At 43.1% G+C, this 24,021-nt stretch overlaps 1 protein-coding gene across 1 annotated transcript in view; it reads left to right on the top strand.

Annotated features, from left to right (window-relative positions):
* Positions 1-426: 426 nt before the first annotated feature.
* rasgrp3 (RAS guanyl releasing protein 3 (calcium and DAG-regulated)) overlaps positions 427-24,021 on the top strand; it is a 55,019-nt gene continuing 31,424 nt past the window's right edge. Inside the window, exon 1 of the mRNA XM_069141865.1 lies at positions 427-566. The gene's annotated coding sequence lies outside the window, so the exon portion shown is untranslated. The remainder of the gene's footprint in view (positions 567-24,021) is intronic.

The raw sequence follows: 24,021 nt of genomic DNA, 5'->3' as shown, positions 1-24,021 counted from the left end.
AGAGACAAAACAATGTGGACCACGTCATGCGAGGGGAACATGGGCCGGCCGGCCCTCCCGCACAACCACACAGATGCACTGCTTCTATCTCTCTATCACAACAATTAGAAAATAAAGAGCAGCTCGTCCACTTTGTGCTTCACTGGACAACGTTATCACGACGGTTTCTGGAGTCTGAAACAGGAAGACACGCAGAAACAAACGCCAACGTGCGCACAAGCGTATTGTGCTCCATTTCCTGCTCTGCCTTTTTGCACTTTACCTTGTGTGGTCTCTATATTTAGACCCGTCCGACCAACACAGGCAGGAAAACTAAGTTGGGAAGAATAGCAGGAAGTCTAGTGGCCGTTTGGACAAACAAACTCCCACACTAGGATCAGAGGTGGCTGAAGACGCAGCAGCGCTGAGACAGACGAAGAGCCTCCGAGGGACGCAGGACATCTGAAGACGGCTGGAGGACTCTGCAGCTTTCTGTAGGACCGGTGGATCCTGGTGGATTTGGGTTTTGATGTGAAGGAACAAACAGGTGGATCTACTCATGGACGTGTTTACAAGTCTCAGATGAGGTAAGGAGGATATGTGGATACCTGAATGTTTGTGTCGTCCAATCAGCTGCTGGCATTGTAAAATCTGGAATCAAAATGTGTTGCTAAGGTCAGGTGGAAGGTGAACTTTCATGTTCTCTAACAGCACCTTTCTGCTGCTTTGGATGGACATGAATCATCTCCGATATGTTGGATTTGTCAGAACTTGTTTGATTACAGGATTGTGTTTCAGTTTTATGGTCGTTACAAAGAAAGTGTGAATCCATTAATTACAATCATTTTGATGTCAAATTTTACTTCTATATAAACTGTGCTTTTATGATGAATGAAATCATTATGAACAAGGCCAATTACCATATTATTTATTGTATTTACCAACAAACACAAACACTTTTTCAGAATTAGTTTTAGATATTAGTATTATTTTATATCGTGGCAGCTTGTGCCAGTTTTATATCTAACATATGTACAGTCCTGTGAAAAAGGTTTTAGACACTAAAGTGAGGATATTTTTTTCAAGAATTGACATTAATGGTTTTTAATCAGTTAACTCGAAAGAGAGAAAAAACTAAATCAAATAAATATTTTGGGTGAGCCTCCATCTTGGAGAAGTTAATACACCTCCTCTGAGGACTCAGACGGTCTCAGTGTCTTCAGTCTGGAACTCCACGCGGACTCGCGGTGTTGAGATCAGGACCCTGAACGTCTCTTACAGGTGTGTTGAGATCAGGACCTTGAACGTCTCTTACAGGTGTGTTGAGATCAGGACCTTGAACGTCTCTTACAGGTGTGTTGAGATCAGGACCCTGAACGTCTCTTACAGGTGTGTTGAGATCAGGACCCTGAACGTCTCTTACAGGTGTGTTGAGATCAGGACCCTGAACGTCTCTTACAGGTGTGTTGAGATCAGGACCCTGAACGTCTCTTACAGGTGTGTTGAGATCAGGACCTTGAACGTCTCTTACAGGTGTGTTGAGATCAGGACCCTGAACGTCTCTTACAGGTGTGTTGAGATCAGGACCCTGAACGTCTCTTACAGGTGTGTTGAGATCAGACCCTGAACGTCTCTTACAGGTGTGTTGTGTTGTGTAGATTTGTACTCTTTACTAGCTCAACATGCAGGAGAGTTATCAGATGACTTTCTTTAATCTTTTCACAATACTGTTGCAGTTTTAATGTCAGTCTGGACAGACTCCTCACCAAGTAAATGTTCTTCTTCTCTTCTTCTGCTGTCTGTAGTGTAGTTGACAAAGAATTTGTCCGTTTTTATTTTTATTATGGAACAGAGGAGGCTGGAGGATGATTCATATCTAAAAATATATCTTCACTGCACCAAAACAAACAGGAGTCATGTAATGTGTCAGAAATGTCCCCCTGCTGCTACGGTTGAAGTGGACACGCCTTCAAACAAGAAGTTCCAGACTGTAATGTGTGTTATGTTTGACATATAGTGGACTGTACATATCTATTCATACTACAATAGCAGGTACATGTACACAAACACGGACTAGAAAACCATTGCGACCTGACAGTTTGTTTGTGAAAAACTCAAAAAAGGAAATAAGACCCTTATTTCCTGGGTTAGGGATAATGATACATGATACATGCCCACAACGAGTGTCCAGTTTAGTTTTAGTTGAAGACAGTGACACACTTTATAAACCATTCAAGTCTCTGCATAATTTTCGGAGTCAGAAAGGTCTCTTGATTGGCTGTAAACTCCAAGTTGAATCAAACTCCGTGTTTTCAACAATCTGCTGCAGTTGCATAAATTCAAAACAAGCAGCAGCACGACCGACACGTGAATCACCTGATCAGAATAATTTTCTCATTGGCTGTCACCTGAGAAACTGCACATAATGGGCTGACGGTAATCTGACTCTGGATTTATAAAGCAGGTCCATTTATTCATGAAGCCAACAGCCTGGCTGCAGCGTCGCCACGTGTGGTTACTTCTGGATTTAATGATTAAATATGGGTTTATGTGATTTGCAAAACATTGCATTCTGTTTTTATTTACATTTTACACAGCGTCCCAACGTTTTGCAAAACGATGTTCTCAGATGAAGAGACCATAATTGTACATCAGTCTATCAGCCTGTGGATCAGAGACACACTGAAGAACAGATGAAAAGGAAACCGAGAGGTTCTTCTTTATTCTCCGGCTGCAGATGTGTGTCCAGTGTGCATGTTCATGTTTGCAAGGTAAAAACACAGTGAAGTGTTGTACTTGGGTTCAGCGAATGAAGTGAAACGGTGCGCTCCTGATCCATTTGATTCTTGTACAACAACTTGTCCTCACCCTGAACTCTAAAGGGCTTCACAAAGGTCCAGGACAGTTTATCACGTTTCTGTTTACCATTTTGTTACAGTTCTACCAGATGACAGTGTGATTAATTCAGATTTATTTCTCCTGTTTGATCCCAAACAGCTGAAATAAGAAGCGTGCCCTGGTTTATTCATGGCTGTGCATGTGAGTGCTCGTCCTCTGATCACAGAGCTGCTCTGAGACCTCGTGACGACACATCAGATGAACTTATCTGTCTCTGCTGTCACAAACACTGCTGGAATTTGAATGTCACAAGTAGACAATCATGAAAACGTAAACAATGAGGTTTACACACACACACACACACACAAATAGAAAGCAACCAAGTGCAACAGTGATTTACATTTTCAGAAAAAAACCCACTTGATTAGAATCTTTTTTTTCAGTGTTTAACTTTAACCTCACTAATATTTTTCCAGAAATGTTTATATTTGTTTTATGGCTCAGTTTGAACTCAGTGCACGAATCACTGAAACAGTCCACTACAGCAAAATGAGAAATAGCCACGCTTCAGCCTGTCTCGGCGTGACAGTTACAAGTTTTGAAAGCGTGAAACTTACACGCACGCAAGTTTAGCCTCTGCTGCGGGATCATGTGACCAAGGCCCCGCAACAGAGGTAACACAGGACAGGTGGGGGTATTAGGAGAAGTAGGGGTTTGTTGGCATTAGTCACATGCTGCCATGTGGGACGATGAGGTTTGAATCCAGGAGGTGACAAAGTTTTAGTTGAGTTGTTTTTTGTTTTCTAACTCCAACCATGAACTTACTCAGTAACCCCAACCTTGTGTTTTAGCTAAAAGTGAAATTTTCCTGTAAATCACACAGCTCTACGCATGCAGTAGTTTTAATTTTCGTCCACTGCAGGAAAACGTGTAACTTCAACACAGAGACAGGCCAAGGCGTGTCCATGTCACACTTTGCTGTGATACCGGGTGGCACAGACACAGTTAAGATGAAGTAGTGAACATAACTGAGCACCCAGCAGCTGAAGACAGATTGTTTCCAGGATTTCCTGAAGACAAATCACAAGCGAAAGGAGCAAATATTGGCCTTCATGTTAATTGTTAAGTGACAGTCAGACAATGGACCGTAACTTTTCCACTTTTCTGGTGGCTTTTCTGTTACTTTTTTACCTCTTTGTAACGGAGAGCCATGCACAGTGGACTGGGGGCATCGTTTACTTGCGCGATCAGCTGATTGCGCTCATAAACCGCTGCTGCTGCCCGGAGCGAGGCCTGAAATCCCGGAGGAACTTCGGAGAAGTCGGGATTGCAGAGCTGGCGGTAAGATGAAGGCGAAGAGGAGGAAATACAAACCATCGGTACTGGCGATTTTAATGGGGAACGTGAGGTCTTTGACCAATAAGACTGATGAGCTCGGCGCGCTGGTAAAGACCTAGAGGGAATACCGGGAGTGCAGCATCCTGTGTTTCACTGAGACATGGCTGCACTCACATTTCCCGGACCACAGCGCGGCTGTACCCGGCTTCAGGACCGTACCGTAGCCCGGACATTGAACTTCTAGCCGTGGGGATGCGCCCGTATTATTTGCAGAGGGAGTTCTCGTCTGCCATTGTTATCGCTGTATACGTTCCTCCATCAGCTGACGTAGAGGCAGCAGTGGACACCATCCACTCCACTGTGTCCAAACTGCATACTCAGCATCCCGGTGCATTTTTGGCAGTTACTGGAGACTTTAACCACTGGGGAAATCCCGAGGTCCTCTACAGCGAGCAGCAACAGACTGGGTACTGGAGTGACCGGGCAGCACGGACTGTAGCACTGGCTAGTAGCAGAACGGGAGCAGGAACAGAGAGACAGAGACTGAGACAGGGAGGGAGGAGGGACGGAGACAGGGAGGGAGGGACAGACAGACATGACTGGCAGTGACAACCTCTCACTGGCAGTATGGACCAACAACTCATGACTGCAGACACCGGGTTCATATAGTCCAGTGAGGTGATCAGTGGAATGAGCCACCTGCAGGTGGTGATTAGTGAGAGTGGTGGCAGCTGCTCAGACCGGTGAGGGGTGTGGCTAGGGGAGGTGACAGGAGGCGGGGAGAGGAGGACACAGAACACATGGGAAAACAATAACAAACAGACAGGGGACTGACAGCACACAGGAGGAGAAGCGACTGGGGACAAAACAGAGGGAGACACACCAGGGTCAGACAGGGATCCTGACAAGCCTGTAACAACCAGCACTGTGAGGAGGTGGACACAGGAGGCTAAAGACACCCTGCAGGACTGCTTTGAGTCCACGGACTGGGATGTGCTGTGTGGACCACATGGGGAGGACATCAACAGCAGGACGGACTGTATCACAGAATACATCAAATTCTGTGAACACTCCACTGTATCATCCCGGACTGGACACTGCTTCCTCAACAACAAGCCATGGATCACCAGTGAGCCTTCAGCTCTGGAGACAGGGAGGAGCTCAGGAGAGTTCAGCGCGACCTGAAGGAGAAGCTCAGGGAGGTCAACGACTCCTACAGGAGGAAGCTGGAGGCCAAACTCCAGCAGAACAATGTGAGGGAGGTGATGACCGGGATGAAGGAGATAACTGGGTTCAAGGTTGGAGGGAGACAACCAGGGGGAACCTGGAGAGGAACAATGAGCTCAACTGATTTAGTTCACAGCCCTCATCTGTCTCCTCCACACACCTCTGCTGCCTCCTCCCCCCCCTCAGTCCTCTCTGGTGAGCTGCATGGACACAGAGCCCTCAACATCAAAGGGCTCTTCCTCCATCTACACCTCGGACCCCCCCCCCCCCCACACACACACACACACCCCTCTCTGTGACGACTGGCCAGGTTAGGAGACAGCTGGAGAGACTCCACCAGCGCAAGGCTGCAGGACCTGACGGCATCAGCCCCGGGGTCCTGAAGACCTGCGCCGTCCAGCTGGCTGAGGTCCTACAACACCTCTTCAACCTGAGCCTGAAGCAGGAGGTGGTCCCGGTGCTGTGGAAGACGTCCTGTCTGGTTCCTGTCCCCAAGAAGAAGACTCCATCTGGCCTCAACGACTACCGACCGGTTGCCCTCACATCTCATGTGATGAAGGTGCTGGAGAGGCTGATCTTGGCCCACCTCAGGCCGCTGGTGAAATCTTCTCTGGACCCTCTGCAATTTGCGTACCAGCCTCATGTTGGAGTGGACGATGCCATCATCTACCTGCTGCAATGAGCTCAGTCTCACCTGGATGGAACCGGTGAATCTGTGAGAATCACTTTCTTTGATTTCTCCAGTGCATTCAACACCATCCAACCACTGCTACTGAGTGAGAAGCTGCAGGTGGTGGAGGTTGGGGGGGTGGACGCGTCCACCGTCTCCTGGATCAATGACTACCTGACAGGCAGACCACAGTTTGTCCATCTGGGCAGTGTGCTGTCTGATACGGTGGTCAGTGGTACTGGAGCTCCTCAGGGAACTGTTCTGTCTCCTTCCTGTTCACCTTCTACACAACTGACTTCCAGAACAACTCAGAGTCAAGACATCTGCAGAAGTTCTCTGATGACTCTGCAGTGGTTGGGTGTATATGTTATGTGGTGGGTGTTTTACCAGGACCCAAATGCAGGCTCACAGACTCGGGTATCGGTTCCAAAATACAGTCTTTATTTCCATAAATAAAAACAAACAAATGAAAAAACAAACCAAAAGGTAGCACCTACAGTGTCCACTTGCTTCCAGTCCGACAGGTCCGCTGGAAAAAATAGAGTCTATAATCCTCCGAGTCGGGAGGGCAACTCCACCAACTGGTGACTCCGACAGGGAGCTCTGCAGGTGGAACAGGAGCCGGAGGAACGGGAACAGGACGGACGGAGGACGGACGGAGAACGGATGGGTGACTAACTAATGAACTGACCACCAGAGGAGTGCCAGGGCAGGGTATATATAGTCCGGGGAGGTGATCAGGGAGATGCAGCACACCTGCAGGTGGTGATCTGGGGTGAGTGGCTGCAGCTGCTGGGACTGGTGAGGGGCCACCTCCACGGGAGGTGAGAAGAGGAGGACACAGAACAAGCAGACAGAGGACTGAGGGGACACAGGAGGAGAGGAGATCGGGGGCAAAACGGAGGAAAACAGGACTCCTGACAGCATAAGGGATGGACGGGAGGAGGAGTCAGTGGTTGGGTGTATAAGGGATGAACCCTAACCCCTGTCCTGAGGGGGGAGGCTTAACAACAGACCAACAGACTTAACAAACTGGTTAAGAAGGCCGGCTCCATCATTGGCTGCACACTTGATAGTCTGGAAAAGGTGGTGGAGAGGAGGACGCTGAACAAACTATTATAATAATACCTGGTAATACCACCTGCTGCAGGGACAGAGGAGTACTTTTTCCAAAAGACTCCTCCAGCTCCGCTGTCACAAGGACAGATACAGGAGATCATTCCTGATACAGGAGATCATTCCAGATACAGGAGATCATTCCAGATACAGGAGATCATTCCAGATACAGGAGATCATTCCAGATACAGGAGATCATTCCTGATACAGGAGATCATTCCTGTCCACTGCAATAAGACTGTACAATAACTCACCTCTGGCAAAATTCATCACACAACAATAACACTGTTGTCTGTTTTCTTGTTTGTTTAAATGTTAAAAAAAAAACAACTATCTATCTATCTATCTATCTATCTATCTATCTATCTATCTATCTATCTATCTATCTATCTATCTATCTATCTATCTATCTATCTATCTATCATTATCTATATTGCTTTCATTCTAAAAGCGTTCAGAAATGTCAACACAAACTACATTTTACAGCCCATTACTCCTGATGAAAGCATTTTTATGTTGTTGCTGAGATAATAAATCAGTATTACAGCAAAATATCATCAGAAAACATGTAAAGAAAAGCAGCTTAATCTGCGGTTGACTGTGTGTAAGAACATTCCTGGAATGGAGCTGAGACGTGCCGTTACTGTCAAACAGTCTATTAAATTATTCACTGTATCTCCTGGAAGAGCATGAACACGAAGATGGCAGAGTGAAGCATTATGTTGAAGGTTATGTGAGTGTGTGTGTGGATGTGTGTGAGGTCAGATTGTCCTACTGATGTGTTCTGATGGATGTAAAACGTATTGCAGGATGAATTTACATCGTGAGTGTGTGCGGCAGCTGGCAGGAAATCACAGAAACTCTCTAAACGAGCATGTTGTCATCCCTGTGTTTTGTTTTTAGTGCGCAGCTTTTATTGGAATGAATGTGTTATCCATGATCAGGAAGTTTGGGCAAACTGAAAATTGCACCGTCAGCAATGCAGGGACACAAATTTGAATGTAAGTTGTAACCCGCTGGTGTCGCTGCTGTGAAGAGTTGTTCAGCGCTGTTAAAGCCATCAGTGTGTTTTCACACAGAAATTAACCAAATAGAAGTTTAAAACCATTTTTATTACATGTTGCCAAAACAGTTTTTATTTCATAATTATTTTGAAATATGTAATTAAATAATGTTAAACATATTTATCTGGATAATGGGGGGGGGGTGTCTTGCACATGCAACCATAGCCATGTTTGAGTCTGGAGCATCAGACCGGCCAGAACTCAGCAGTCTCTCCGTCTTTCTCCAGGTACATCATTTACTGAGGATGATGATGATGATGATGATGATGCTTTTTTTCACTGAATACTGGAAGGATTTTTGAGGATGATGAAACTCGCAAACAAGTCACAAATGACAGAGAATATTGGAGTTTAGTGGAAACACACATTCCTCTTTCAGTTTCATCTCATTAGCAGCTGATGAAGAACACGAGCTGAGACATCTCACATTAAGAAAGCCAAGTCATCAGTGATGAAACAGGATGTGTGATTGACTGTGAACACTCAGAAACACAGAGACCATCTGCTTCCGCCGTCCTACCAGCTGTGTGAAGCCAGATCACCACATCTTGTCCATTCCCAATGAGCTACCTGTCAATGTGCAAATGTTTTAAATCTTCTTCCTAAAGTCTTCCTCGGTCAGTTAGATTACAGACGAAGGTTCAGAGCAGCAGTTATTTGTTGTAAAACTGTATATTCACTGAATTTTGGGCTTCAGCAGGCAGCTGTGGGGACAAGTATGATTACAATTTAGATTTCACCTGATCCATACTCTCATCAGTCTGGTTCTTCATCAATATTCTTGTTGGTTCTTTTTAGACTATCGGTCTGTTTGACCAGTTTCAACAAACATTACAAACTATCAGCAACTCTGTTAAGCTGCTACTTTCACACTCTGCTGTGGTGTCGTTGTCATCTTCACTGCCCTTCCACGCACTCAATCGTTTTTTGTGTTAAAAGTAGTGCAAACCCTGTTTGTTGAGAACAGCTCGCTGCAGGAACTGAAGACTCCTTCTGTTGTGATGTTCTGTGGAACAGCCGATTGCGTTTTTTATTTAACTTCATTACTTTTAAACGTGTCACACGTCCAAATTGCACGAAATTCACTAGAACACGACTGTGGCTCGGCACAAGTGGCCAGCACTCTGTGCAGCAGTGGGGGCGGAGTCACCTCTCCACAGCCACTGTTCCAGAGATCATTGCAGCAGACTTAGTCGAGCACAATCATCAACCATCAGTGATGTCATCATCCATCAGTGATGTCATCAACCATCAGTGATGTCATCGTTGGTTTGTGAATGTCATTAAGCCTCCAGTTTATATTCTGTACATCACCATCTTGCTAGTTCAATTCAATTCAACTTTATTTATATAACGCCAAATCACAACACAGGTTATTTCATGGCACTTAACACATTAAAGTCTTTACAGCAAGACGTTACAATATTATACAGAGAAACCAACAATTGAACAATTCAACAATTCCCACATAACATAGGAGGGGAAAAAAACCTCCAACAGAGGGAGGAAAAACTCCCTTTAACAGGAAGAAACCTCCGACAGAACCAGGATCAGAGGTGGGCGGAGCTTCTGTTAACAGAACCAGGCTCAGGGGTGGGCGGAGCATCTGTTCACAGAACCAGACTCAGAGGTGGGCGGAGCATCTTTTAACAGAACCAGGATCAGAGGTGGGCGGAGCATCTGTTAACAGAACCAGGATCAGAGGTGGGCAGAGCATCTGTTCACAGAACCAGGATCAGAGGTGGGCGGAGCATCTGTTAACAGAACCAGGATCAGAGGTGGGCGGAGCATCTGTTCACAGAACCAGGCTCAGGGGTGGGCGGAGCATCTGTTAACAGAACCAGACTCAGAGGTGGGCGGCCATCTGCCTCGACCGGTTGGGGTGAGAGGAGAGCAGAGAGAGAAAAGGACAGCATAGAGATAGAAGAGAAGAACTGTTGGTGGAGACGACAATCACAGAGCAGAGACATGCAGCTCCATGACGGGACATCTGGAAAAGAAAGAAGAGAAACTACACGAGTGAAGGAACTGAATGGAGACAACAGATAATAAGAAGAAACTATGGGAGAGAAGAAGATGGTGAGGTATGAGTCAGTTAAAGAGTAGGAGGAAAGAAAAGAAGCTCAGCATGTAACGAGGTCCTCCAGCAGCCTCGGCCTATAACAGCATAACTAAGGGTTGGTTCAGGTCTACCTGAGCCAGCCCTAACTATAGGCTTTATCAAGAAGGAACGTTTTGAGTCTAATCTTAAAGCTAGAGAGGGTTTCTGCCCCTCCAACACAAACTGGGAGCTGGTTCCACAGGGGAGGAGCCTGAAAACTGAAGCTCCGCCTCCCATTCTACTTCTATAAACTCTAGGAACCACAAGTAGACCAGCGTACTGAGAGAGAAGTGCTCTGCTAGGATTATATGGTTCTATAAGATCTCTAAGATATGATGGAGCCTGGTCATGTAGAGCTTTGTAAGTCATCAAGAGAATTTTAAATTCTATTCTTGATTTAACAGGAAACCAGTGAAGAGAAGCTAAAATGGGAGAAATATGATCTCTCTTGTTAAATCCCGTCAGTACCCTCGCTGCAGCATTTTGGATCAGCTGCAGGTTTTTAATGAGTAATTTGGACATCCTAACAACAAGGAATTACAACAATCTAGTCTAGAAGTAACAAACGCATGAATGAGTTTTTCTGCGTCACGCTGAGGAAGGATTTTCCTAATTTTATTTATATTACTTAGATGAAAGAAGGCAGTTCTGGAGATTTGCCTTATGTGGTGTCTAAAGGACAAATCCTCATCAAAGATGACTCCAAGGTTCCTCACAGTTTTGCTGGAGGCCAAGACAACATCATCTAGAGTAACTAAGTGATTACAGAAAGAGTTTCTGAGGTGTTTAGGACCAAGTACAAGAACTTCCGTTTTGTCTGAATTTAGAAGCAGGAAGTTTTTGGTCATCCAGGCCTTTATGTCTTTTAGACAGGCTTCAAGTTTTACTAACTGATTAGTTTCATCTGGTTTTATAGAAAGATATAGCTGAGTGTCATCTGCATAACAATGGAAGTTGATGCAGTGCTTCCTGATGACATCTGCTAATGGAAGCATGTACAAAGTAAAAAGTATTGGGCCTAACACTGAGCCTTGTAGAACTCCATAACTAACTCGTTTGTCTGGAAGACTCATTGTTGACATGAACAAACTGGAATCTATCTGATAAGTAGGATTTGAACCAGTCTAATGCAGTTCCTTTAATCCTCGTAACGTCTTCTAATCTCTGTAATAAGATTGTATGATCAATCGTATCAAAAGCAGCACTGAGGTCCAGAAGAACAAGTACAGAGACGAGTCCATTATCTGAGGCTAATAAAAGGTCATTAGTAACTTTCACCAGAGCTGTTTCTGTGCTATGATGAACCCTAAAGCCTGAAAATCTTCAAACAGATCATTCCTTTGTAAATGATCAAGAAGTTGATTTACAACAACTTTTTCAAGGATTTTAGAAATAAACGTCAGGTTGTAAATTGGTCTGTAGTTTCCTAAAACAGCTGATCAAGAGTCGGCTTTTTAAGTAAAGGTTTAATTACAGCCACTTTAAAAGTCTTCGGTACATAGCCGGTTACAATAGATAGGTTGATCTGATCTAATATGGAAGTATTAATTAAAGTGAAGACTTCCTTAAAAAGTTTAGTTGGGATGAGATCTAACAGACAGCTAGAGGATCCAGATGAAGAAATAATTCTAGTTAACTCAGAAAGCTCATTAGGGGGCTAAAAGCTCCTAAAAGCTGCTAAAAGGTCCTAAAAGTTCATAAAAGCTGCTAAAAGCTCCTAAAAGGTCCTATAAGCTGCGTATGTTTCCAGAACAGAGCGTCTGTGACTGGAATATAGAAACAAAGACTACATCAGCTGTCAAAATAAGAGCTTTAGATGCTGTTTAATTCATGTTCATTCAACACATAGACCTGCTGGATGAAACAAACAAAGAGACGTCTCTGACAACTGGACGTGTGGAGAAAACTCATTTAACATCCAATAATATGGAATCACTTCCTTTGATCACAAACATTTAATCATCATTTTAATGTGAAGAACACATTTCCCACAAACCCTGTCACTTCCTGTTTCTCCTCTTGTTCCTGTTTCTACAGTGAAGAGAGTTTTATTTGATGAAAACCGCAGCAGAGACTTTCTGGTTGGAAATGAGGAGTTATTGTTGGTAATTAAGAGTTTTGTTTGAAAAGATTTACTTTATGACGTTAATATTTTCAGCACAGATTCTGATGATGACGTTTTTTGCTAAACAATATTAGGAATTCAAAAAAATTGCAAGTTCCCGCAAAAATTGCGAAGTTTGCTTAAATTTGCGGTAATTATAGCGATCGAAATATTTCCTAGAGGGGCTGAAAATACAAAACCCTGGTCCGACAATACAGGGTTTTGAGGGAATACAATTAAATTTTCAGTTTCCATCCCATACGACAGAACCAGATGGAGGGTGTGGTTACCACGGTGACAGGGTTTTCAAAAATCTGTCAATTTTTATGACATTTTTATTGACAGATCTTTTGTTGAGTTTTTTAAATACAGGTGGTCTGGGTACAGACACAACCTCTATAGGATGTTGAAGGTTTTGGGTGAGAGGCAGCTCTAAAGAAGCTGCAGAGGAGCAGCTCTGCGTCCTGGCCTCAACCCTGGATGTCAGGTTTTAGGGCTGTTAAGAGACATGGCCATATTTCTAGAAAGAAGAGCTGCACCATCCAAAGTAGGATGGATGCCGTCTCTCCGGATCAGACCAGGTTTTCCACAGAAAGTATTCCAATTGTCAATGAAGCCCACATTGTTAGCGGGACAGTTCAGAGTGGTTTGGAGCAGGAAGTGACCATATTTGGACGAGCTGGGGGAGGAGCCAGCAGTGGATCTGACCGATCTGATTGGAAACCTGACGATACTACGTCCTGCCCAACGATAGCTGTAACCTGACTGCACCACAGGCCTGTCAATCAAACAGACACGCCCCCAAAAACAGGTCTTCTTGAATCTTCTTTTCTAATGAATGAGGGATTATTTTCAGATGGACCTCCAGAAAACTAATAAGAAGGAGTGACTTTAGCTAACAACACCGAGATAACTGATGGACACATTTTATTCACTTTGGATTTGATGAGAGAAGTTGAATGGGAGTCTATGGAGCCGGAGGCTTTTTGGAGCCGACCTCTAGTGGCACTCGCTGGTATTGCAGCTGAAGACACTTCTGGATCAGAACCATTTTACAGACCTGAAGCTACGAACTCTTTTATATCCAGTCTGTGGTTTTATATCCAGTCTGTGTTTTATATGCAGCTTGTAGTTATATATCTAGTCTGTAGTTTTATATCCCGTCTGTGGTTATATATCCAGCCTGTATTTATATATCCAGTCTGTGGTTTTATGTCCAGTCTGTGTTTTATATCCAGTCTGTAGTTTTATATCCAGGCTGTGGTTTTATATACAGGCTGTAGTTTTATATCCAGTCTGTAGTTTCATATACAGTCTGTAGTTTTATATCCAGTCTGGTGTTTTACATCCAGTCTGGTGTTTTACATCCAGTCTGTATATTTATAACCAGGCTGTGGTTTTATATCCAGTCTGTAGTTTTATATCCAGTCTGTGTTTTATATCCAGTCTGTGGTTATATATCCAGTCTGTAGTTTCATATCCAGTCTGTGGTTTTATATCCAGGCTGTAGTTTTATATGCAGCTTGTAGTTATATATCTAGTCTGTAGTTTTATATCCAGTCTGTAGTTTTATATCCAGCCTGTAGTTTTATATCCAGTCTGTAGTTATATGTCCAGTCTGTCATTTTATCTCCAGTCTGTGGTTTTATATCCAGTCTGTAGTTTTATATCCCGTCTGTGGTTATATATCCAGCCTGTATTTATATATCCAGTCTGTGGTTTTATATCCAGTCTGTGTTTTATATCCAGTCTGTAGTTTTATATCCAGGCTGTGGTTTTATATACAGGCTGTAGTTTTATATCCAGTCTGTAGTTTCATATACAGTCTGTAGTTTTATATCCAGTCTGGTGTTTTACATCCAGTCTGTAGTTTTACATCCAGTCTGTATATTTATAACCAGGCTGTGGTTTTATATCCAGTCTGTAGTTTTATATCCAGTCTGTGTTTTATATCCAGTCTGTGGTTATATATCCAGTCTGTAGTTTCATATCCAGTCTGTGGTTTTATATCCAGGCTGTAGTTTTATATACAGTCTGTAGTTATATGTCCAGTCTGTCATTTTATCTCCAGTCTGTGGTTTTATATCCAGTCTGTGGTTTTATAACCAGTCTTATATCCAGTCTGTAGTTTTATATCCAGTCTGTAGTTTTATATCCAGTCTGTATATTTATAACCATGCTGTGGTTTTATATCCAGTCTGTAGTTTTATATCCAGTCTGTGTTTTATATCCAGTCTGTAGTTTTATATCCAGTCTGTAGTTTTATATCCAGTCTGTAGTTTTACATCCAGTCTGTAGTTTCATATCCAGTCTGTGGTTAAAAAAACACGGCAAACTGTTGGCAGGTCAGACACAGTTCACCTGTTACATGGTACATGGTCTTGTGACAAGAATTTTGGGCAGAGATGTGTGATAATCTCATTGAGATTCAGCTGCTGATTATTTGGGAGGAGAGCTGTGGACTGTCACCTGTCCCGATCCATGTATTTGTGTTGTACTACCTTCATTTAAAAAGGCTTGTTTGTGGAGTTCTGTCTTTCTCTCATTGCAGGCTGTGGCTCAGACAGCAGAGTGGGTTGCACACTAATTAGAAGGTTGGTGGTTCAATCCCCAGCTCCTCCTGCCCACATGCCTAAGTGTCCTTGAGCAAATCACTGAACCCTAAGCTGCTCCCGATGGTGTACTATCGGTGTGTGAATCTTCTCCTGATGGCAGCACCTTGCATGGTGATCTGTCTCATTAGTGATTGAATGGGTGAATGGAAAAACATGTTAAAGCGCTTTGAGACCGAAAGGTGATAAAACTATACAAATACAGACCATTTTACCATTTATTACCTGCGTGTTGAAAACCCAAGATAACTGTTGTTATGGTGATGATGATAAATTGGAGGATTGCGGTTATTTTGTAATTGTTTAAGAAACAAACTGTTCTTAAAGAAATCTACATTATATTTTCTGTCTTAATTATCAAAGTGAGCATAGCATTAGTTCAGGTCTCTTGACAGCTCATCATCTGATCTCGAGGCCGGCCCCCATCAGCTGACACTCAGCTGATTCCCCACAATGCATTGATTGGTTCATCTCAAACAGGGCGCCTTATTTAAGCGTCTTCAGCCTGCCTGCTCTTCCTGCTTCCTCTGCTAGCCGCTTCCCCCCCACCACCACCCTAGATCTGCTCTGTCTGATTTAATCACTCGTTTCTGTTGTCAATGATGCTGCTCTGTTCTGTCGGTCTTATTCTTCCATGAAGGACGGGGAGTCCCAGAACAGAACCACACCACCAAACGTAACTTACTGCTCAGGCAAAATATAAAACTGGGTCTTCAGGGGCATCAATGATACATGTTCTATTTTAAATCATCTCTACATTTGCATGTACTGATAGTTGAGATTAAGACCAGTGCAATCAGTGGGAGGTTCTCCCAAATCTAAAAAACCTGCCGTGTTTGTGTGTGTGTGGTGGGGGTGGGGGGGGGGGGGGGGGGGTGGGGTCACATGGCAGACTGCAGCTGCTCCAGGCTGCTGTGTTTACCAACAAGAGGAGGAGGAGGAGGAGGAGGAGGAGGAGGAGGAGGAAGCGTAGTATTCTCTCCACCATGGGAGTCTCTGTGTGCTGGACAGCCAGCAGCTTCCAGCAGTTTGTTTTCTCAGCAAAACAACTGGTTATTATTCTGGATGGTTGTTCAGCCGCTGATTCACGGTAAGTTCTGTTTGTTGAATGCTCTACAGATTTGATAGTTTTTGTATTTGCTGTAAATCTTTATACAGCTTTAAAGGCCGGTGAAGAGTGAACATGTTTGAATAAGTAACTCTGGCTTCACTCTTTGTTATTGAGGTTGTCAGTGTTGGAAAGAAACAACATGTTACTGTATTGCTGTGGTACATTCTCTCTGGATGAAGAGGTGTGTGTGTGTGTGTGTGTGTGTGTGTGTGTGTGTGTGTGTGTGTGTGTGTGTGTGTGTGTGTGTGTGTGTGTGTGTGTGTGTGTGTGTGTGTGTGTGTGTGTGTCACTCGACGATGCACATAAGCGCACAATGACGCATCCGCGAGTCAGAGGCAGAGACACAGTGACCCATTGTGGGGGCAGGAAAAGCACAAGTCCTGCTAAAGGGCACAGCTGACTGTAACATGCACAGCCAAGCTGTGAAATCAGAAGGCAGAAAAACTGAAGAATGTTAGTGGGTGTGTCCCATCGATGGACATGTAACACATTACTGTGACATGCCTTGAAAGCAGTGTGATGTAAAGTGAAAGAGGCACTTTGAAAAGTTTCAGAACCGTCTGTTGTGTGTGAGGCGTCACGCCGTCAGCAGGAAGAGTGCTGCTTCAGTTGATTTGGGCTTCTTACTTTTAGTAATTCATTTGTTTGATGATTGATTTGTGCTTCAATTGGCCAACATTGAATGTCACACTCCAACGATGGAGTCCAGTCCCGAGTTGGACGACGAGTCTTCGCTGAAGAAAAAACTCTTTGGATGTGAGATAGGGGATCAAAGCTGTTGCGGTTTAATTATGAAATGTTGGCTAACTCTCTGATGGGTTTCCTGATGGTTCTGGTTTCCTCCCGCTCTCCAAACACATGATGTGTGAATGTGAGATTGAACCCTTTAACAGTTGAAGATCCCGGCGAGGCTCCGGGAGCCCGATCAGCATAAGTGTTTAACATCACATCAGTGATGGTGTCAGGAAGGGTCGGCCCGATTCTCTCCCTGATAGTAAGAATTTTATTAGTAAAGAAGTTAATGAAGTCATTACTGCTGAGAGCTGAAGGAATAGAGGACTCAATAGAACTGGGACTCTTTGTCAGCCTGCTACAGTGCTGAAAAGAAACCTGGGGTTGTTCTTGTTGTCCTCTATTAATGATGAATAATATAAAATAAATGGACTGCTTTCTAATGGATGTGGTTATGTAATGCTGCCTCTGATGTACAGAACTTCTCATCATACATGTTATGCTGCTTTTATGGATGTGGTTGTTTTGCTCAGCCAAGAAAAGTTGTGATAAAGAAATGCTTTCTTATAACAAACAGGTCTGGATTTAGACGTTTCTAAATCCTGCTACCACAATTAATAAAGCATGAGCCAAGCTGGGTGCACTAAAGTTGGCAACGAGGGTTGAAAAATTTACTACTAATTTTACTTCATAAAATAATTTATAGATTACCCTTTTAATTGGTATTAACTATAAGTTATGACTGTATCCTGTCATTTCTACTGCTATTTTTTGCACATATATTAGATTGTACGTCAATGTTTTCTGAATATATCATAAGTGCAACACACTAAAATTTGAAATCCAGTTATTAAGTTGATCTAAGGTCGAGATCAGACCTTATTTGTATCAGTTTGTATTTCACGATGGTAACTATGCTGGTTGTTATGCCATAAATTCTCACCGTGTTTTTGGAAGACCAGCAACACTACAAGTACGATCGTTCCTGTTTGTTGGTGAGTTACTGTGTTGTTGGAGAGGACGGTCAACAAGTTAGCATCAAGTCTGAGGATTACTAACGGTATTTTACAAATGCACGCCAGAGAGCTATCTGTCGTCTTATTGGTCGACATTAAGGAACACCTGGTAGGATATGTCAAACGAGGCAGGTAAAAGCGATAAATTCTGACCTGTTTCCGTTGGGGTGTCGTGTCTTGTCCTGGAAGTTGCATCACTATTCTTCAGTTGTGTCACCTTACGATGCCCCTTCGTTCCCAACGTTCCCACTCGGGCCACAACGCTGGAAATTTGTCTGCGACGACTGAATCGTTTGAAAATTTAGCTGAATATGTGTCATCTCAGTCCGGCGTAAGTGTTGGTCGAGTGGACAGTTCGACCTTAGGGTGGCGCTAGAGTCAAGGAACTGAGCGTCACCAATGTCACCTCTTCTTGGAACAACAAACATCAAGACCTAATTTATTGTTATGTACTATGACATAACAAAAAGGTAACGAGGTAAATTATCAACCACTGGTCACGCTTCAAAATGATTTGTATTTCTATCCTGACTTAGATAGTTTACCTATTTTAGTTTTTTGTCTATTTACCGTTGCTGCAGATAGCAAAACATTGTACATCCAATCCTGGACCTGTTAGGTGAGACCTGGTTGGTGCCAAAGGTCCAGAGGATTGTATCCAAGCAGAAACATGAAATGCTACATCAGAGCGTAGACCCATTTATAATGGTTGCATACTCACAGAACCAGGCCTGAAGAGGCATTCAACACTCAGAAATTAGTATTAATAAAATCTTGATGGGACAATGTGATCACCTGCTGACCCATATACTCTAAATAACTCTGACCCATGCGTACCACAATGTTGTAGACAGGAGCATCATTATATGTATAATGATGTATTTTATATATATATAATAATGCCTCAAATAAATCAAATTTCACTTCATATCATGTTTTATTGATCAGATGGTTGATTTACTTTATCATAAAGGTTCAAACCAGCAGTGTAATTGTGTAAAAGTGAGCGATAAGTATTCCACAAGATTCTTCAAGTTATAAATATATTACATTATATTTAGCTGATGCTTTTATCCAAAGCAACTTACAACATGCTGATGGTGCACCATCGGGAGCAACTTAGGGTTCAGTGTCTTGCTCAAGGACACTTAGGCATGTGGACAGGAGGAGCTGGGGATTGAACCACCAACCTTCTGATTAGTATGCAACCCACTCTACCGACTGAGCTACAGTCTCTCAAATATAGAAGCGCCAGCAGTGTGTAAAGTTTCAGTTTATTGTCGTGGACAACCGGCTCGTGACTATCAGGGTCAAAGCACCACGATACATTAGGTGAGTCCAGAGCTGTGTTCCAGATGTTGTTCTTGTGTTCCAGATGTTCTACTTGTGTTCCAGATGTTGTTCTTGTGTTCCAGATGTTCTACTTGTGTTCCAGATGTTGTTCTTGTGTTCCAGATGTTCTGCTTGTGTTCCAGATGTTGTACTTGTGTTCCAGATGTTGTACCTGTGTTCCAGATGTTCTACTTGTGTTCCAGATGTTCTACTTGTGTTCCAGATGTTGTTCTTGTGTTCCAGATGTTCTGCTTGTGTTCCAGATGTTGTACTTGTGTTCCAGATGTTGTACCTGTGTTCCAGATGTTCTACTTGTGTTCCAGATGTTGTACTTGTGTTCCAGATGTTGTTCTTGTGTTCCAGATGTTCTGCTTGTGTTCCAGATGTTCTACTTGTGTTCCAGATGTTCTACTTGTGTTCCAGACGTTCTACTTGTGTACTAACACTAACATCAGAACACTACCAGTTCCAGGATGAAGCACTCAGAACGCTGCAGAAAAAGAAAAGTTTGAAACTCTGGACGCTTTCCCCCCTAAACGGTCGCCATCTTGGCTCCGTAGTGGAAGGGGCGGGGCCACCGACGTAAAGGATTTTCAGATTAAAAGCGTGTGAGGAAGCTGCAGCTGTTCCTTAACACAAAGTGTTTCTTTTCCACTGCTGCTGCTGGACAGAAGAATCAGTGTGTTTGTGGAGTGCAGTGTGTGAGCAGTGTGATCTGAAACAACACGACTGTCGAGATGAAGACATAGTAAGAGTCCGAACATGGAAGAGAACTATTTGTTCGGGTACTAGAGGAAGTACGTTCTCTGGAACACAGCATAAGGTCTCCTAGTGAGTCTAATACAACTCTGTACGGCTCCTTTCAGTGGGGAGCAAGTTTTATATGGTCTTTCTTTGGATTATGCAGCTATACCAGATCCCCTTTAACCAACAGTTGGTGACAAACCACTCTATTAAAGTATAGTTTTACTTACCGTGTGCATTGGCCTCTAGAAGCCTTCTCCAGCCCCCCAACAGAGAGCTCACAAAGTCAGCATGCGAAAAAAGGTAATTCAAAGTCCCCCATTTTGAGATGGCACCAACACATGCACTGGGACATGGGCTTCCCCTTCATGAGTGAAGTAGCGGGGAGCATAGTTAGTGCAGGCCTGAACCGAGGTGTCTCTTTCACCTCTGCTGGCAGGAAGCGCTCTGGCAAGCTGGTCAATGAGAGCCGATGTGTTGTGTTGTTTCTTAATCGATAAACGCTGATTGACACACTCTTTGAAAAATTTTAGCAATGAACTGCCCTGATCATTAAACCGGACAAGGAACGTAGTCTTCACACAAACATTGTGCTCCTGACGGGGCTGTTTGATTGGTCAGAGCATGCAGATTTACAAACTTAGTAGTCTTCCATTACCAACACATCTGCTTCCCGTAAAAGTCGCTGGTAATTCAAAAAGGTCAGTTGCCATTCTCTGGAGTCACCTGGGATTCCTCCATTGGTGTTCGGTGCTTTGGCAGAGATATGGGTTTGACATGGGATGATCTTCTCATGACCACTGTCAAATACCTTTGGACTTCAAGGTCTGCTCAAGATGACGTGGGAGCGTCAAAATCTCACATTATAGTGAGTTTACCCACAGACTAGATATAAAACTACAGACTGGATATAAAACCACAGACTAGATATAAAACTACAGACTGGATATAAAACCACAGACTGGATATAAAACTACAGACTGGATATAAAACTACAGACTGGATATAAAACCACAGACTAGATATAAAACTACAGACTGGATATAGAACTGCAGACTGGATATAAAACCACAGACTGAATATAAAAAACACAGACTGGATATAAAACCACAGACTGTGCAATACCAGCGAGTGCCACTAGAGGTCGGCTCCAAAAAGCCTCCGGCTCCATAGACTCCCATTCAACTTCTCTCATCAAATCCAAAGTGAATAAAATGTGTCCATCAGTTATCTCGGTGTTGTTAGCTAAAGTCACTCCTTCTTATTAGTTTTCTGGAGGTCCATCTGAAAATAATCCCTCATTCATTAGAAAAGAAGATTCAAGAAGACCTGTTTTTGGGGGCGTGTCTGTTTGATTGACAGGCCTGTGGTGCAGTCAGGTTACAGCTATCGGTGGGCGGGACGTAGTATCGTCAGGTTTCCAATCAGATCGGTCAGTTCCACCGCTGGCTCCTCCCCCAGCTCGTCCAAATATGGTCACTTCCTGCTCCAAACCGCTCTGAACTAGCAAGATGGTGACGGACAGAATCTGAACTGGAGGATTCATAACGTTCACAAACCAATGATGACACCACTGATGGTTGATGACCTCACTGATGGTTGATGACCTCACTGATGGTTGATGACCTCACTGATGGGTTGCTTGGTTACAAAACACTTTACTACTCTGATACTCAACGTGACTGAGTTTAAGTTTACAGTGAGAACTGGCTGTCAGGCATGATGAAGCAAACCTCAGGTTTTAGACCGGCAGCAGAGTTCAGGTACAGCATGAAGGTTCAGAGTGATGTAGGAACAGAGGGGAGATCCTCAGGAGGTAGACAGGCAGGGATGAAGAGAGGACAGGTGAGGTGTTACAGGTGAACTCACAGCAGACATCTTGACTTGTCAGCTCTACTTCATAATATCACTGATGAAGTGTCCCATTAGCCATGAAACAGAAACAGATTTTACATGTTTACATTTCAAGATGTTCAGGATTAAACCAAATGTTTCCTGAACTTTATTTCTTGAGCTTGCAGGAACACATATATCAATGAATGTCATTTCAGTCATGACACTGCGTCAGATTTAACTATTTAATAAGGATATACACACATTTGTGGTTTGGCACGAGTGAAGGTCTCGAACAGTCTGAGCGAGACCAATTCTAAGATCACAAAACATTTAGCAGAACTTGAAATTCACCCTTTTTAATGAGAGGACACAATATAAAGGGAGAAAACATTTGTTAATGAGGGAGAAGGGGGAGCTTTGCAGCAGGTTCATAGTGCTGTGCAGAATGAATGAACGGTTTTAAAGCGCACTAGTTGTGAGGGGGAACTGAAGCCTTTGTATGATTGGATGGGAAAGAGGCCAGAGACCGACTCTGTGCCGGCCTGAACTATTGTGAAGCTCCTCTAATGCACCTTTGTGTTTAATTCTCTGATGAGTCCCGATGTCTGCTGTGAACAAGTTTTCTTCAGTTGCTGAGGAGGTGCAGGAGTCACCACGGTTCTTCCCTCCTCAGTGGGAGTACAGCATGTCTGATTTATGTAATGAATGTAAAATAAACGGACCTTCTCTGATGTATTGTATGATGCTGCTGCTGCTCTGGGTGACGTTCTGTATTCTGCTTCCAGTTTTGAGTTTTGCTTTTGTAACCCCCCTGCAGCTGTTGCTTTAGAGACAGTACAGAATAGACAGAAAATAGGGGAATTATCAAATCTAATCTAGGTTCGATGAGGAGACTGGTTAATAGGTCACTCGTCTGAATGCTGCACAGACAAGAAATATCCACCCCGAATTACACTTACAACAACAGGTTTAATGAGAACACAATATAATAACCAATACTACAACAAATTGACAATTCCACACATCAAAAAGTGTCCAAGCAGGTAATATGAAAATCAAAAACCTCTGAGATCTCAGGAATAAATTAAATTGAAAAAAAGTATAAAAGAAAGAGTTGAGTTCTCAAATCTTCTCAGATTTATCCTGACTGGTTTTAGTAAAATCCACAACTTATTTCTAAATATTGTCTTCCCGCTAATGAAGCTAACATGCAACAGTAAAAGCATTGAACTTCAATAAACTCACCAGGATATCAAATGTTCAAAGTTCTAAGGATCTGTTGGAGAACCTGAAGCTCTTCAATGGCTCGTCGTTCAACATTCAATTTAAAGTTGTTAACTTTTCTTTAGCAGAATCTGATTAATCTTTTCCTGCTCACAACTCCTACCATACCGAAGAACAGACGACAGAAAAACAAAGACCCTCTATTAAGAGATGGATGATCACTTCTTTTTTAAAAATTTTATATCGTTTTTTTATTTGGAAATATTGACAGACACAGAATACAGTAAACATATACTTTGATTAATATTTCCATTGTTTTTCAGCTTTTTGTTAACATATACAAACGAACAACAACCCTATCCCACCCAACCCACCCACTAGTACACCCACCGAGAAGAACAGAGAGAGAAGAAAAACAAAAGAAAAAAAACAAGCACACATACATTGTACCTCTGTATGTAGACATGCCTGCGTCACTCTACAAAGTAAATACACAGTCAGTCCATCATATCAGCACAATATACCCAAAAATCAGATAACAATAACATTGGCCAGTAGGTAGAAATTAAGGTAAAATGAATAAGTAAGTGGATGATCACTTCTATTGATCTCTGTGCATGGAGTAACAAAGATGGTATATTAAGGAAAAGATTGACTCTCCTCATACTTTTCTGTGTACAAAGGAAAAAACGGCTATGTGACAACCTGTCGACCTTACTTAAGGGGACAGTAACATAGTTCCAAAACATAATAATTAAGATCCCAGATTAAATTATTCTGGTTACACTTATACAACCCTAATAGGCCTTAAACCCTAACCCTTAAATCAAAAAAAAAAAATAATAGCCTCATTTTAAAAAAAGGGGCGGCACGGTGGTGCAGTGGTTAGCACTGTCACCTCACAGCAAAAAAAGGTTCCGGGTTCGAATCCGGTCCTGGGCCTTTCTGTGCGGAGTTTGCATGTTCTCCCTGTGCTT

The sequence above is a fragment of the Embiotoca jacksoni genome, unplaced genomic scaffold (assembly GCF_022577435.1).
Source record: "Embiotoca jacksoni isolate LCO1_2020_lvr unplaced genomic scaffold, fEmbJac1.0.p SCAF_92, whole genome shotgun sequence".
NCBI classification, from domain to species: Eukaryota; Metazoa; Chordata; class Actinopteri; family Embiotocidae; genus Embiotoca; species Embiotoca jacksoni.
Note: the sequence above shows the minus strand (reverse complement) of the source record. Positions and strands in the feature narration are given on the sequence as shown.